General features: G+C 42.1%; 1 protein-coding gene across 5 annotated transcripts in view; it reads left to right on the forward strand.

The window, feature by feature from the left end:
• fhod3b (formin homology 2 domain containing 3b) overlaps positions 1 to 16,580 on the forward strand; it is a 230,504-nt gene that overhangs the window by 113,711 nt on the left and 100,213 nt on the right. The window lies entirely within an intron of this gene.

Consider the following 16,580-nt stretch of genomic DNA (forward strand, 5'->3'; position numbering starts at 1 on the left):
TTTTGGAGAAATGGGTGAGTGTAAGAGCAATGTGCAAATGAGGCATCGTAGAAACGTCATAAAGAGTATTAAGTGTACTTAAAATAACAAGCATTTAATCCCCATCTGAACGAGCGGGGGTGAAGCATCCAGACATCACTCACTGTTCCTGCTGTGTTGTGTGGGAGATCTGAAAGAGAGAGAAAGCCTCTCAGTCATGTTGATGATGAGTGTGTTCCAGTTGGGCAGAGTGACTGGCCCCTGGTGAGCTGAGGGACAAACAAGGCATTTCAATGCTCAGCCCATTGCTGTGTGCCAAGAAGCGATTATATCCATTTCAGTGACACCTCAAAATAAAGGGCTGTATATTCAAACAACACATCAATAGCATGCAATTAACACTTCTGTATTTAGTGGCCTTCCTATGGGGCCAATCTGTGCTTGGGGACTTGTTGTCAACCATTCATACTAAAGCTTACTGTGTGTGACTGATTGCCATAACACCAGGATATCCCTTCCCTTTAGCTGTGCTGTTCATATGTTAGTGGGTCAGTTGGACCCATTGGTCTGCAGTATCACGTCCCTGTGGTGCCCTATAACAGCAGGTCACCTGACCCTCTCCAGAGCCCTGCCACCTGTCAACAGTATCACGTCCCTGTGACACCCTATAACAGCAGGTCACCTGACCCTCTCTAGGGCCCTACCAGCTGTAAATAGTCAGCTCACAGCCCAGCCCAGACCAAATTCTGTCCCAAATGGAACCCTATTCCCTATGTAGTGCACTACTTTTTACCAGGACCTATATGGTCACTATATAGTGAATAGGGTGCCATTTGGGACGTAGACCCAGCCTGTATAGGCCACTTCACACCCCTGCCTAGCAGATCACATCAACAGCCAAGTTGAAAAGAACACACTTGAGAATGACACTAATGCATGATACTGTTTCTTGATGCCAATGGCACTTTGGAAGGTGTGCTAGCAAACAGCACAACAGAAACTGAGAGAGAGAGAGATGAAGCGAGAGAGAGAGAGAGAGAGAGAGAGACCCTGTCAGATCTGTCCGGCCCTCTACCCTCCCCACAGCCTGATTATCCATCACACACACATGCACAGCAGCCATTTTCCCCCAGCGTGGAAACTTGGAAGCCTCCACCCCCCTCTGACATGTTGGTTTGTTCCAGAGTTTCACACAGCTCTCTTCCTGCTGCTACAGGTGTTAGCCCTGCAGATCACACACTTTCTGATTGAAGGATTTGGGGACACGTGTATCGGTCAATCTATTTTTTTTAATATATATATTTGAACCCTTGAACAGTCTCAACACACTGAGATTCTATCCTAAGGCACAAGACGGAGTAAATTCACTGTGATGTAGGACAAAAGGACACTGTGATGTAGGACACTGTGATGTAGGACAAAAGGACACTGTGATGTAGGACACTGTGATGTAGGACAAAAGGACACTGTGATGTAGGACACTGTGATGTAGGACAAAAGGCTTTTGCCCTGGACACTGGTTCAACAAGAACAACATGTTTGTGCCAAAATGGAGCCTGTCCGTGACACTTCACTCAGTCAGTTGCCTGCCCCTAATTGGACTATACCTGGCCTTCCTGTCACTTTCAGATCCCTATCTATCTGTGGCTCCCTACAGTCCATATCAGAGATGTCTCATTCAGTCAGTCATGGGGAAGTAATTACCCTGGGTCATTATGGGATAGAAGATGGAAGCAGGTCGTCGTGACAACAGGAGGTAGAGCTCAACACAGTGGCTGGATATCAGGTTAACTAGATGGTACGCCACTGGTAGATAACTCACTGACAGACAGGTGTCAAAGGTCATCCATACTCAGGGGACAACAGGGGAGGAAAGCACGCTCATACCCTTTTCATATTACGGAGCTGAGATGAGCTGAACCGAGCTGAGCTGTACTGCGCTAGCATGATTAGTGGTTACGCTGAACTGAGATGAACTTAACCGAGCTGAGCTGTACTGTGCTAGCATGGTTAGTGGTTACGCTGAGCTGAGCTGAGCTGTACTGCGCCAGCATAGTTAGTGGTTACGCTGAGCTGAGCTGTACCGCGCTAGCATGGTTAGTGGTTACGCTGAGCTGAGCTGTACTGCGCTAGCATGGTTAGTGGTTACGCTGAGCTGAGCTGAGCTGTACTGCGCTAGCATGGTTAGTGGTTACGCTGAGCTGAGCTGTACCGCGCTAGCATGGTTAGTGGTTACGCTGAGCTGTACTGCGCTAGCATGGTTAGTGGTTACGCTGAGCTGAGCTGTACCGCGCTAGCATGGTTAGTGGTTACGCTGAGCTGAGCTGTACCGCGCTAGCATGGTTAGTGGTTACGCTGAGCTGAGCTGTACCGCGCTAGCATGGTTAGTGGTTACGCTGAGCTGAGCTGTACCGCGCTAGCATGGTTAGTGGTTACGCTGAACTGAGATGAGCCGAACCAAGCTGAGCTGTACTGCGCTAGCATGGTTAGTGGTTACGCTGAGCTGAGCTGTACTGCGCTAGCATGGTTAGTGGTTACGCATCCACTATAGTTGCTGGAAAGGACAAAGGAAAGTATCCAAGCCAGAACAGTCTTGTTCAGGTCAATATGATCATGTGAGACTGGTATCAGTCTGACTTGAAACATCCAAAATGGAAAATAGATTTGATCCCTCTTGGTGCACGATCCAGGTGTTTAGAAAAAGAGGCAGAGCATCTTGGCTAACATCTGTTTTTCTGACACACAGCGTGGCTGAGATGTAGATGAGTTGTGGTGGTGTGTCAGTGCTGTGTGTGTCTGTCTGTATTTCTGTCTGTCTCCGCACTGAAACGGTTACTGAAATGGATGCAGCCTTTACACGGGAGTCGTTTGCAGATGCCCCATATTTCTCACCATGTCAGGTTCGGAGAGAGAGAACAGAGGAAAGCAAGGCGGGGTTAAAGAAAGGGGGAGGAACAGTCATTGGGTCAATGTTCAGTGAGGGTTTTCCAGCCCCTGCTTAGGAAGAAAGGTTTAGGAAGAAGGGCGAGTCTGAAACCCAGTCAACAACATGATGAGGATTGTGGTGAAATGAAAACCTCTGATGCAGTCGGATCGTAAATGCCGCAGCCTGCAGAGAGCACCTGCTTTTTGGGTACTCCGCTTTTTATGAGGGTCACGCGGCGTTAGAATGCGCTGCTATATACACCACCACACGTGTAATTCTGTTTGTATAGATGGACAGGGCTTTGAAATCTGAGCCTTTCAGCATCAATAAGCACTTGGCAGGTTTTCATAGAGGGATTTAGGGCTATGGTGGCTGCCAAGGGACACACATGGACCGGCCTTCTCTGAGCCATGCCCAAACACAAAATAGGCTAGTAGAACAGAACAGCAATCACAATGGCTTCTGAAAGACAATTCCCATAGAAACCACTTTGAAAAGGATCATCTTAAATGGGATGGGTACCTTTACAGTAACTAGCTTAGCACCACCTCTATCCGCCATGGGCTGTTGATGATTTAATCTACCATAATACTGATGATACACTATGTTACCATGATACTGATGATACAGTATGTTACCATAATACTGATGATACAGTATGTTACCATGATACTGATGATACAGTATGTTACCATAGTACTGATGATACAGTATGTTACCATAGTACTGCTAATACAGTATGTTACCATAATACTGCTTATACAGTATGTTACCATAATACTGCTGATACAGTAGGTTACCATGGTACTGATGATACAGTATCTTACTGATGATACTGTAGTGATGGTACTGATGACACAGTATGGTACCATAGTACTGATGATACTGTAGTGATGGTACTGATGATACAGTATGTTACCATAGTACTGATGATACAGTATGTTACTGATGATACTGTAGTGATGGTACTGATGATACAGTATTTTACCATAGTACTGATGATACAGTATGTTACTGATGATACTGTAGTGATGGTACTGATGATACAGTATTTTACTGATGATACTGTAGTGATGGTACTGATGATACAGTATGTTACCATAGTACTGATGATACTGTAGTGATGGTACTGATGATACAGTATGTTACCATAGTACTGATGATACTGTAGTGATGGTACTGATGATACAGTATGTTACCATAGTACTGATGATACTGTAGTGATGGTACTGATGATACAGTATATTACTGATGATACTGTAGTGATGGTACTGATGATACAGTATGTTACCATAGTACTGATGATACAGTATGTTACCATAGTACTGATGATACAGTATGTTACCATAGTACTGATGATACAGTATGTTACCATAGTACTGATGATACAGTATGTTACTGATGATACTGTAGTGATGGTACTGATGATTCAGTATGTTACCATAGTACTGATGATACTGTAGTGATGGTACTGATGATAGTGTTTTATTGATGATACTGTAGTGATGGTACCGATGATACAGTATGTTACCAAAGCACTGATGATACAGTATGTTACTGATGATACTGTAGTGATGGTACTGATGATACAGTATGTTACCATAGTACTGATGATACTGTAGTGATGGTACTGATGATAGTGTTTTACTGATGATACTGTAGTGATGGTACCGATGATACAGTATGTTACCAAAGCACTGATGATACCGTATGTTACTGATGATACTGTAGTGATGGTACTGATCATACAGTATGTTACTGATGATACTGTAGTAATGTTACTGATGATACAGTATGTTACCATAGTACTGATGATACAGTATGTTACCATGGTACTGATGATACAATATGTTACCATGGTACTGATGATACTGTAGTGATGGTACTGATGATACAGTATGTTACCATAGTACTGATTATACTGTAGTGATGGTACTGATGATACAGTATGTTACCATAGTACTGATGATACTGTAGTGATGGTACTGATGATACAGTATGTTACCATAGTACTGATGATACAGTATGTTACTGATGATACTGTAGTGATGGTACTGATGATACATAATATTACCATAGTACTGATGATACAGTATGTTACTGATGATACTGTAGTGATGGCACTGATGATACAGTATGTTACCATAGTACTGATGATACTGTAGTGATGGTACTGATGATAGTGTTTTACTGATGATACTGTAGTGATGGTACTGATGATACAGTATGTTACCATAGTACTGATGATACAGTATGTTACCATGGTACTGATGATACAGTATGTTACCAGGGTACTTTTTTGGTTACTACATGACTCCATATGTGTTATTTCATAGCTCTGATGTCTTCACTATTATTCTATGTAGAATGTAGAAAATTGTACAATTAAAGAAAACCCCTTGAATGAGTAGGTGTGTCCAAACATTTGACTGGTACTGTATATATATTTACTTTCACTTTCACGTAGCTAGTGAATACAGCTAGCTAGTTTAGCCTACTCAAACACCTGGCTCAAACAGAGAGAGATGCTATGTTAGCTAGTGAATACAGCTAGCTAGTTTAGCCTACTCAAACACCTGGCTCAAACAGAGAGAGATGCTATGTTAGTTAGTGAATACTGCTAGCTAGTTTAACCTACTCAAACACCCGGCTCAAACAGAGAGAGATGCTATGTTAGTTAGTGAATACAGCTAGCTAGTTTAGCCTACTCAAACACCTGGCTCAAACAGAGAGAGATGCTATGTTAGTTAGTGAATACAGCTAGCTAGTTTAACCTACTCAAACACCCGGCTCAAACAGAGAGGGATGCTATGTTAGTTAGTGAATACAGCTAGCTAGTTTAACCTACTCAAACACCTGGCTCAAACAGAGAGAGATGCTATGTTAGTTAGTGAATATTGCTAGCTAGTTTAACCTACTCAAACACCCGGCTCAAACAGAGAGGGATGCTATGTTGACTAGTTGACTATGAAACAGAGAGGGATGCTATGTTAACTAGTTGACTATGAAACAGAGAGGGATGCTATGTTGACTAGTTGACTATGAAACAGAGAGGGATGCTATGTTAACTAGTTGACTATGAAACAGAGAGGGATGCTATGTTAACTAGCTGGCTATGAAACAGAGAGGGATGCTATGTTAACTAGCTGGCTATGAAACAGAGAGGGATGCTATGTTAGATAGCTGGCTATGAAACAGAGAGGGATGCTATGTTAGCTAGTTGGCTATGAAACAGAGAGGGATGCTATGTTGACTAGTTGGCTATGAAACAGAGAGGGATGCTATGTTGACTAGTTGGCTATGAAACAGAGAGGGATGCTATGTTAACTAGTTGACTATGAAACAGAGAGGGATGCTATGTTAGATAGCTGGCTATGAAACAGAGAGGGATGCTATGTTAACTAGTTGACTATGAAACAGAGAGGGATGCTATGTTAGATAGCTGGCTATGAAACAGAGAGGGATGCTATGTTAGCTAGTTGGCTATGAAACAGAGAGTGATGCTATGTTAGCTAGTTGGCTATGAAACAGAGAGGGATGCTATGTTAGATAGCTGGCTATGGCTATGCAACACTGGAACTCTTCCAAGTCAAGGTAAGCTTTTGGTTTTATTAATTTATTGCCACTGGGGCCGTCAGTGTAACTGCTAAGCTTTCTGACTGTACTGCATGATTAGAGCGGGTTTACTAACGCGTTAGTTCTAGTATGTTGGCAATGAGTGACAGTGATGTAGGCTGTGTGTAGCAGTTAGCGGTCATGATATGTTTGGCTTGGAAAGTTTTTATCGCTTGCTCACAGACAGCTGATGTGTTGTGCACTGAAGTCCACAAGCGAGGAGGAGAGCGTGTAGATAGTAGCGAGAAAGAATTATATATACAATGAGCAAGGTGTTCATGCTGTTTTTATGTGGCTACTATGAAAGTGAACTGTGTTTGCGTGTGATCAGGGGTGTATTTATATCGGCGATTTTGTTGACAAACATTTCTTAAACGGGGATAAACATACCTGAATTTGTCCAATAGAAATTCTAATTTGCAACTGGTGGACTAATGATTACACCCAAGATCAGCTAGATGCAGGCAAGAGTGTGCAAGGTGGCATTGAATGTGTCACTGTCTGTCACCTTGATTCCTCAAAATTATCTCGACCTGTGCACCTACATTGTAAACTTTCGTTCATAGGCTAGGTTCTAGCAGCCTCATGATGGGTATAGGGAACATGTAGTATCATGTAGTAGCCTAAACCTATTGATGTTACATTGAGCTGGATGAATGGAATATGATTGACAGTCGTCCAATATGCTGTAATAGAAATAAAGCCATGCTCATTAAAGAAAACATCATCATCCCTCATCTTAAACGGACCGCCGCTGACACTCATGTACTGTAGGGTGTTGTATTTCAGAATGCTCTTTTAGTATGTTTTCAAATGTTTTCCAATCTTTCTAATGAGCAATAACAGTTTTACGAGCATACTCTAAACTAACTGAGCACTTTGCCCCAACTCCACTAATCTAGCCGAGCACGGACCACTGAGGCCTTCTGTAAAGAATCCATTATAACCTGATGAAGCAGAAACCTTTACAATGAATGTTTTCTATAAATACACAAATAAGCAGAGAGATCTGATTTCACAGGTTCCATGAGGGACATTGTGCCTCAGCTCCATGGTCTGGGCTGGCTGGGGTTTATGGGAACTTGGCTGAGGTATGACAGGGTATTAGGTTGCCCTGCCAGGATAGGGTGTCACACGCACTCACACACACACATAAACACAAACACACACAGTGTGTCGAAGCCCAGAAACTCAACCTCTCTACGATTCCTGTGATATTTGAACGGACACCATAGTTTCCTCCACTCTGTTTAGAGGAAGTAATGATACACCATCCTTGAAGGAAATTCAATCGGTGTGTATTGAGCAAGTTTATTAGCATTTTTCCCCCTGTTGTATTATGCAGTAGTTTGCTGTGTGGCCCTGTGTGCACCATGTTTTCCCTCCAAATATCTGCTAGCGCTCATGCAGTGTCAAGCTTTCAAATGCATTTTCTTGACAGAGCTGAAGGTAATTTAGGTCGGGGTTCATTCATTTAGATCAAGGGTAGGCAACTAGGTTCAGCCGCAGCCTGATTTTTGTCGGAGCAAATGGTCGGGGGGCCAGAACATAATCCGAATAATTTTTGTTGTTGTTGAAAATAACAAAAATGTAATTCCTTGGTTACATTGAGACATGATTACATGTCTCTTTTTTTTATTGGTGGGAATACTTAGGAACAGATTTCTGAAATGAAACACATTTTTATCTGAGTTCCTGTTTTTTTTTAACCAAAAACTAAAATGCCCCCCCCACATGTTTATTATAATGTTTTATTTCTTTATTAAGAACTTTGGGGGGGCAAAACCAATCGCCTGTTGCCGACCACTGATTTATATTTTCAGGTTAATTTGTATGAGACTAGCTGGACTAGCCATCCACTGGCTGTGACCATATTCTACCACTGCAATGCAAATAAGTTCTGGATCCTTAAGAGACAATAGAAAAAAAATAGAAAAGCTCTTACAGTGGTCGTGTCTGAATACCCATACTAGTGGACTACATACTTAAACTGCATACTAATTTTGCCGTTTGATCTAGTAGAATTCACTCATCTTTTCTGACTCACAGCTGATAACAACTAATAATCAGATACATTGATGAGCTGTACCAAAATGAATGAACGCTGGCAGTCAACGTAATCGCCCATTTGATTTCACAATCGGAAATGTCACATACTATAAAACTGTCTTTTTACGCATACTATTTAGTACGCTAGTATGGGTATTTGGACATGGCCAGTATCTCAATCCTCACCTTATCAACAGATGTGCTTCCTTTCAGGAAGGCCCTAAAAATGGTCAAAGACTCCAGCCAACCAAGTCATAGGCTGTTTGTTCTCTCTGCTACCGCACGGCAAGCGGTTCCCGGAGTGCGAAGTCTCGGACCAAAAGGCTCCTGAACAGCTTAAACAAATGGCTACCCAGACTATTTGCATTGACACTCAGTTGTACACACCCACAGTTTTATCAGCTATCCGGGTGGCTGGGCTCAGACGAAGAAGACGGATGTGGAGGTCCTGGGTTGGCGTGGTTACACGTGGTCTGCGGTTGTGAGGCCAGTTGGACGTACTGTCAAATTCTCTAAAACGTGGTTGGAGACGGCTTATAGTAAAGAAATGAACAGTCATTCCTACAGTCAGCATGCCAATTGCAAGCTCCCCCAAAACCTGAGACATCTGTGGCATTATATTGTGCACATTTTAAAGTGGCCTTTTATTGTCCCCAGCACAAGGTACACCTGTGAAATGATAATGCTGTTTAATCAGCTTCTTGATATGCCACACCTGTCAGGTGTGTGGATTGTCTTGGCAAAGGAGAAATGCTCACTAACAGGGATGTAAACAGATTTGTACACAACATTTGAGAGAAATAAGCTTTTTGTGCATATGGAACAAAAACACTTGACATGTTGCTTTTACATTTTAGTTCAGTATTTGATTGTGTTAGTATTTCCTTCTGGGGGGGGGCACATTTCTATTCCTTTTAACTCTGCATTGTTGGGAAAGGTCTCGTAAGTAAGCATTTCACAGTAAAGTCTACACCTGTTGTAGTCGGCGCATGTGACAAATAACATGTAATTTGATGCAGATGCAGTTTCTCTGTCCCCCCCTGGGTAAGGAAGTTCAGGGACAGTGGAGCCCTGTGGGTAGAGTAGGCCTTCCTGTAAGCCTGGTCCCAATATGAAAGAGCCACTCAGTCTCTCTCTCTCTCTCTCTCTGTGTCTCTCTTTCTGTCTGTCTGTCTGTGTGGCAGTGCTTGGTTTTCTCTAATCAAAACCATTCTCTCCATCTGTCTCTAATCCATTCTCCCCAACCATTTGAAGAAACTCCAAGTGGCAGGAACAAATTAATTAATGTCTTTATTCTTCAGTGTAAACTGTAAATGAACACGTGTGTGTGTGCGTGCGTGTCTATCCATCTTTGTGTTTGTGTGTGTGTGTGGATAACTGGCCTAGTAAACTTTAACATTTGTTCCACTAATTGTTTGTTTCCTTTCTGGTTGCACTCAAAGCCCAGATTCATTTGTAGTGACCTCATCCTCACCTGCATTACTTCCTAATGATTCCCCCTGCTGCATTCATCTCCTTTTACTGAGCCATCATCCACCTCATGTTTGGGTTCCACAGGGCTGAGATGAAAGCAGAGAAGCCCTCCAGTTTCACAATGTAGCCTGTACCCATGTTGGGAGGTCCCACTCCCTAATTACTGCTGCTTTCTCACCATGAATTAGGAACAGGATTGGCCTTGAGAGAGAAAGAGAGAGAGGCAGAGAGAGAGAGATAGATTACAGTTGTGAGGTCTGGGGTCCGCTCATCAGCCAAGAATTCACAAAATGGGTAAAACACCAAATTGAGACTCTGCATGCAGAGTTCTGCAGAAATATTGTCAGTGCACAACGTAAAACACCAAATAATGCATGCAGAGCAGAATTCCCAAACCTTCCATAACAAAGCCATCACCTACAGATAGTTGGTCCTGGGGCTCTGTTCACGAACACAAACAGACCCCACAGAGCCCCAGGACAGCAGCACAATTAGACCCAACCAAATAATAAGAAAACAAAAATATATTTACTTGACAAATTGGAAAGAATGAACAAAAAACAGAGCAAACTAGAATGCTATTTGGCCCTACACAGAGAGTACACAGTGGCAGAATACCTGACCACTGTGACTGGCCTAAAATTAAGGAAAGCTTTGACTATGTACAGACTCAGAGAGCATAGCCTTGCGATTGAAAAAGGTCGCCGTAGGCAGACGTGGCTCTCAAGAGAAGACAGGTTATGTGCTCACTGCCCTCAAACTGAGCTGCACTCCTTAACCTCCTGCCAAATGTATGACCATATTAGAGATACATATTTCCCTCAGATTACACAGACCCACAAAGAATTAGAAAACAAATCAAATGTTGATAAACTCCCATATCTACTGGGTGACATACCACAGTGTGCATCACAGCAGCACGATTTGTGACCTGTTGCCACAAGGAAAGGGAAATCAGTAAAGAACAAACACCATTGTAAATACAACCTATATTTATTTATTTTCCTTTTTGTACTATTTTGCTACAACACTGTATATAGACATACTCTCACATTTGAAATGTCTTTATTATTTTGTAACTTGTGTGAGTGTAATATTTACTGTTCACGTTTTATTGTCTTTCACTTTTGTTTATCCATTTCACTTGCTTTGGCAATATAAACATATGTTTCCCATGCCAATAAAGACCCTTGAATTGAATTGAATTGAATTGAGAGAGAGAGAGAGAGAGAGAGAGAGAGAGAGAGATGAAAGAGGCAGGGAGAGAGAAACAGAGGGAGAGATGCTTGTTTCTGCAGCTCTGTATTTCGTGACAATAGAGGGCCCATTGCACATGAACCTGATGCGTTGTCATAAAAATACCAGGAGAACAAAGATGGGACTAGTTCTGTTTTTACCATGGCAGGCAGTGCTGTGGCTCTCTCTCCCCCTCTTTCTCTCTGTCCATCACTCTCTCGCTCTCTCCCACTCTCTCCCAGATGTTTCTGGCTGACCTCAGGCTTAGAGGCCAACCACACTCACCTCTCTCACACAGACTCTGTGGCCCAGGCTGCCCAGACTGCCCAGTAGGATAGGCTCCACAACAGGGCTAAATCCAGACTGGGACTGAGCTCTGAGCAACCATCTCTGACCACTGTGTTAAAGGTCATGAGTAGGCAGTATAGTATATCCATGGAGTAGGCAGTATAGTATATCCTGGAGTAGGCTCCATGGAGTAGGCAGTATAGTATATCCTGGAGAAGGCAGTATAGTATATCCATGGAGTAGGCAGTATAGTATATCCTGGAGTAGGCAGTATGGTATATCCTGGAGTAAGCAGTATAGTATATCCTGGAGTAGGCAGTATAGTATATCCATAGAGTAGGCAGTATAGTATATCCTGGAGTAGGCAGTATAGTATATCCTGGAGTAGGCTCCATGGAGTAGGCAGTATAGTATATCCTGGAGAAGGCAGTATAGTATATCCATGGAGTAGGCAGTATAGTATATCCTGGAGTAGGCAGTATAGTATATCTACGGAGTAGGCAGTATAGTATACCCTGGAGTAGGCAGTATAGTATATCCATGGAGTAGGCAGTATAGTATATCCTGGAGTAGGCAGTATGGTATATCCTGGAGTAGGCAGTATAGTATATCCATAGAGTAGGCAGTATAGTATATCTACGGAGTAGGCAGTATAGTATACCCTGGAGTAGGCATTATGGTATATCCTGGAGTAGGCAGTATAGTATATCCATGGTGTAGGCAGTATAGTATATCCTGGTTGCATATGCAGTATAGTATATCCATGGAGTAGGCAGTATAGTATATCCTGGAGTAGGCAGTATAGTATATCCATGGAGTAGGCAGTATAGTATATCCATGGTGTAGGCAGTATAGTATATCCTGGTTGCATATGCAGTATAGTATATCCATGGAGTAGGCAGTATATTATATCCTGGAGTAGGCAGTATAGTATATCCTGGAGTAGGCATTATGGTATATCCTGGAGTAGACATTATGGTATAGCATGGAGTGGGCAGTATAGTATATTATGGAGTAGGCCGTATGGGATATCATGGACTAGGCATTATGGTATATCATGGAGTAGGCATTATGGTATATTATGAAGTAGGCAGTATGGTATATCATGGAGTAGGCATTATGGTATATTATGGAGTACGCAGTATGGTATATCATGGAGTAGGCAGTATGGTATATCATGGAGTAGGCATTATGGTTTATCATGGAGTAGGCAGTATAGTATATCCATGGTGTAGGCAGTATAGTATATCCTGGTTGCCTATGCTGTATAGAATATCCTGGAGTAGGCAGTATAGTATATCCATGGAGTAGGCAGTATAGTATATCCTGGAGTAGGCAGTATAGTATATCCTGGAGTAGGCATTATGGTATATCCTGGAGTAGACATTATGGTATATCATGGAGTAGGCAGTATGGTATATCATGGAGTAGGCATTATGGTTTATCATGGAGTAGGCAGTATGGTATATCATGGAGTAGGCATTATGGTATATCATGGAGTAGACATTATGGTATATCATGGAGTAGGCATTATGGTATATCATGGACTATCCAGTATGGTGTATCATGGAGTAGGTAGTATGGTATATCATGGAGTAGGCAGTATGGTATATCATGGAGTAGACATTATGGTATATCATGGAGTAGGCATTATGGTATATCATGGACTATCCAGTATGGTGTATCATGGAGTAGGTAGTATGGTATATCATGGAGTAGGCAGTATGGTATATCATGGAGTAGGCAGTATGGTATATCATGGAGTAGGCATTATGGTTTATCATGGAGTAGGCAGTATGGTATATCATGGAGTAGGCATTATGGTATATCATGGAGTAGACATTATGGTATATCGTGGAGTAGGCATTATGGTATATCATGGACTATCCAGTATGGTGTATCATGGAGTAGGTAGTATGGTATATCATGGAGTAGGCAGTATGGTATATCATGGAGTAGGCAGTATGGTATATAATGGAGTAGGCAGTATGGTATATCATGGAGTAGGCATTATGGTATATAATGGAGTAGGCAATATGGTTTATCATGGAGTAGGCAGTATGGTTTATCATGGAGTAGGCAGTATAGTATATCATGGAGTAGGTAGTATGGTATATCATGGAGTAGGCAGTATGGTATATAATGGAGTAGGCAGTATGGTATATCATGGAGTAGGCAGTATGGTATATCATGGAGTAGGCAGTATGGTATATCATGGAGTAGGCAGTATGGTATATCATGGAGTAGGCAGTATGGTATATAATGGAGTAGGCAGTATGGTATATCATGGAGTATGCAGTATGGTATATCATGGAGTAGGCAGTATGGTATATAATGGAGTAGGCAGTATGGTATATCATGGAGTAGGCATTATGGTTTATCATGGAGTAGGCAGTATGGTGTATCATGGAGTAGGCAATATGGTTTATCATGGAGTAGGCAGTATAGTATGTCATGGCCTAGGCAGTATGGTATATCATGGAGTAGGCATTATGGTTTATCATGGAGTAGGCATTATGGTATATCATGGACTAGGCAGTATGGTATATCATGTACTAGGCAGTATGGTATATCATGGAGTTGGCATTATGGTTTATCATGGAGTAGGCATTATGGTATATCATGGACTAGGCAGTATGGTATATCATGGAGTAGGCAGTATGGTATGTCATGGCCTAGGCAGTATGGTATATCATGTACTAGGCAGTATGGTATATCATGTACTAGGCAGTATGGTATATCATGGAGTTGGCAGTATGGCATATCATGGAGTAGGCAGTATGGTATATCATGGAGTAGGGAGTATGATATATTATGTAGTAGGCATAATGGTTTATCATGGAGTAGGCAGTATGGTATATCATGGAGTAGGCATTATGGTATATCATGGAGTAGGCATTATGGTATATCATGGACTATCCAGTATGGTGTATCATGGAGTAGGCAGTATGGTATATCATGGAGTAGGCATTATGGTATATCATGGAGTAGGCATTATGGTATATCATGGACTATCCAGTATGGTGTATCATGGAGTAGGTAGTATGGCATATCATGGAGTAGGCAGTATGGTATATCATGGAGTAGACTGTATGGTATGTCATGGACTAGGCAGTATGGTATATCATGGAGTAGGCAGTATGGTATGTCATAGAGTGGGCAGTATAGTATATCCATGTAGGCAGTATGGTATATCATGGAGTAGACTGTATGGTATATCATGGAGTAGGCAGTATGGTATGTCATGGAGTAGGCAGTATGGTATGTCATGGAGTAGGCAGTATGGTATGTCATGGAGTAGGCAATATGGTATGTCATGGAGTAGACTGTATGATATATCATGGACTAGACAGTATGGTATATCATGGAGTAGGCAGTATGGTATATCATGGAGTAGACTGTATGATATATAATGGACTAGGCAGTATGGTATATCATGGAGTAGACACTATTGTATGTCATGGAGTAGGCAGTATGGTATGTCATGGAGTAGGCAGTATGGTATGTCATGGAGTAGGCAGTATGGTATGTCATGGAGTAGGCAGTATGGTATGTCATGGAGTAGGCAGTATGGTATGTCATGGAGTAGACTGTATGATATATCATGGACTAGGCAGTATGGTATATCATGGAGTAGGCAGTATGGTATATCATGGAGTAGACTGTATGATATATAATGGACTAGGCAGTATGGTATATCATGGAGTAGACAGTATTGTATGTCATGGAGTAGGCAGTATGGTATGTCATGGAGTAGGCAGTATGGTATGTCATGGAGTAGGCAGTATGGTATGTCATGGAGTGGGCAGTATGGTATATCATGGAGTAGGCAGTATGGTATGTCATGGAGTAGGCAGTATGGTATGTCATGGAGTAGGCAGTATGGTATGTCATGGAGTGGGCAGTATAGTATATCCATGTAGGCAGTATATTATATCCATGTAGGCAGTATAGTATATCATGGAGTAGGCAGTATTGTATGTCATGGAGTAGACAGTATTGTATGTCGTGGAGTGGGCAGTATATTATATCCATGTAGGCAGTATAGTATATCCATGTAGGCAGTATATTATATCCATGTAGGCAGTATATTATATCCATGTAGGCAGTATATTATATCCATGTAGGCAGTATATTATATCCATGTAGGCAGTATATTATATCCATGTAGGCAGTATATTATATCCATGTAGGCAGTATATTATATCCATGTAGGCAGTATATTATATCCATGTAGGCAGTATAGTATATCCATGTAGGCAGTATATTATATCCATGTAGGCAGTATAGTATATCATGGAGTAGGCAGTATTGTATGTCATGGAGTAGACAGTATTGTATGTCATGGAGTGGGCAGTATATTATATCCATGTAGGCAGTATAGTATATCCATGTAGGCAGTATATTATATCCATGTAGGCAGTATATTATATCCATGTAGGCAGTATAGTATATCCATGTAGGCAGTAGCATCACCACACACCAGCGTTTGTCACTTAAAGTAAACAGTGGTGGGAGGTGATGCTGTGTGGCAGCTGAATGTGGTAGATACTAACTAGCATACTCCCACATGTACTCAGCAGTTGTTGTGCTAGGGCTCAAGTGGATAGGATATCAAACCCAAATTAGTTTGTACTCTGTTTCCAGAGATTGCCCTAAATAACTAGTGAGTCAGTCACCTCACAATAGAATAGGCCACTGTCGTCACAACCTCCAACATCATCATAGCCCTAGAAACCCCTGAAAGTTGGTTACCTGCTTGTCATTTTTATCCCAAACAAGATGTGGTTTATAGGCTACAGTGCCTTCTCTAAGGATAACATCTGTCCAATCAGTGGCACCGAATAAAATATCTGCCATTTTACAAGTGACAGGTGTGCTGACCCTGTCTCCTATGAACCCAGTCTGTCTGTCTGTCTCCTATGAACCCAGTCTGTCTGTCAGTCTGTCTGTCTGTCTCCTATGACACCTGTCTGTCTGTCTGTCTCCTATGAAACCTGTCTGTCTGTCTGTC

The sequence above is a fragment of the Oncorhynchus mykiss genome, chromosome 3 (genome assembly GCF_057628025.1).
Source record: "Oncorhynchus mykiss isolate SJ-2025 chromosome 3, ASM5762802v1, whole genome shotgun sequence".
NCBI lineage: Eukaryota > Metazoa > Chordata > Actinopteri > Salmoniformes > Salmonidae > Oncorhynchus > Oncorhynchus mykiss.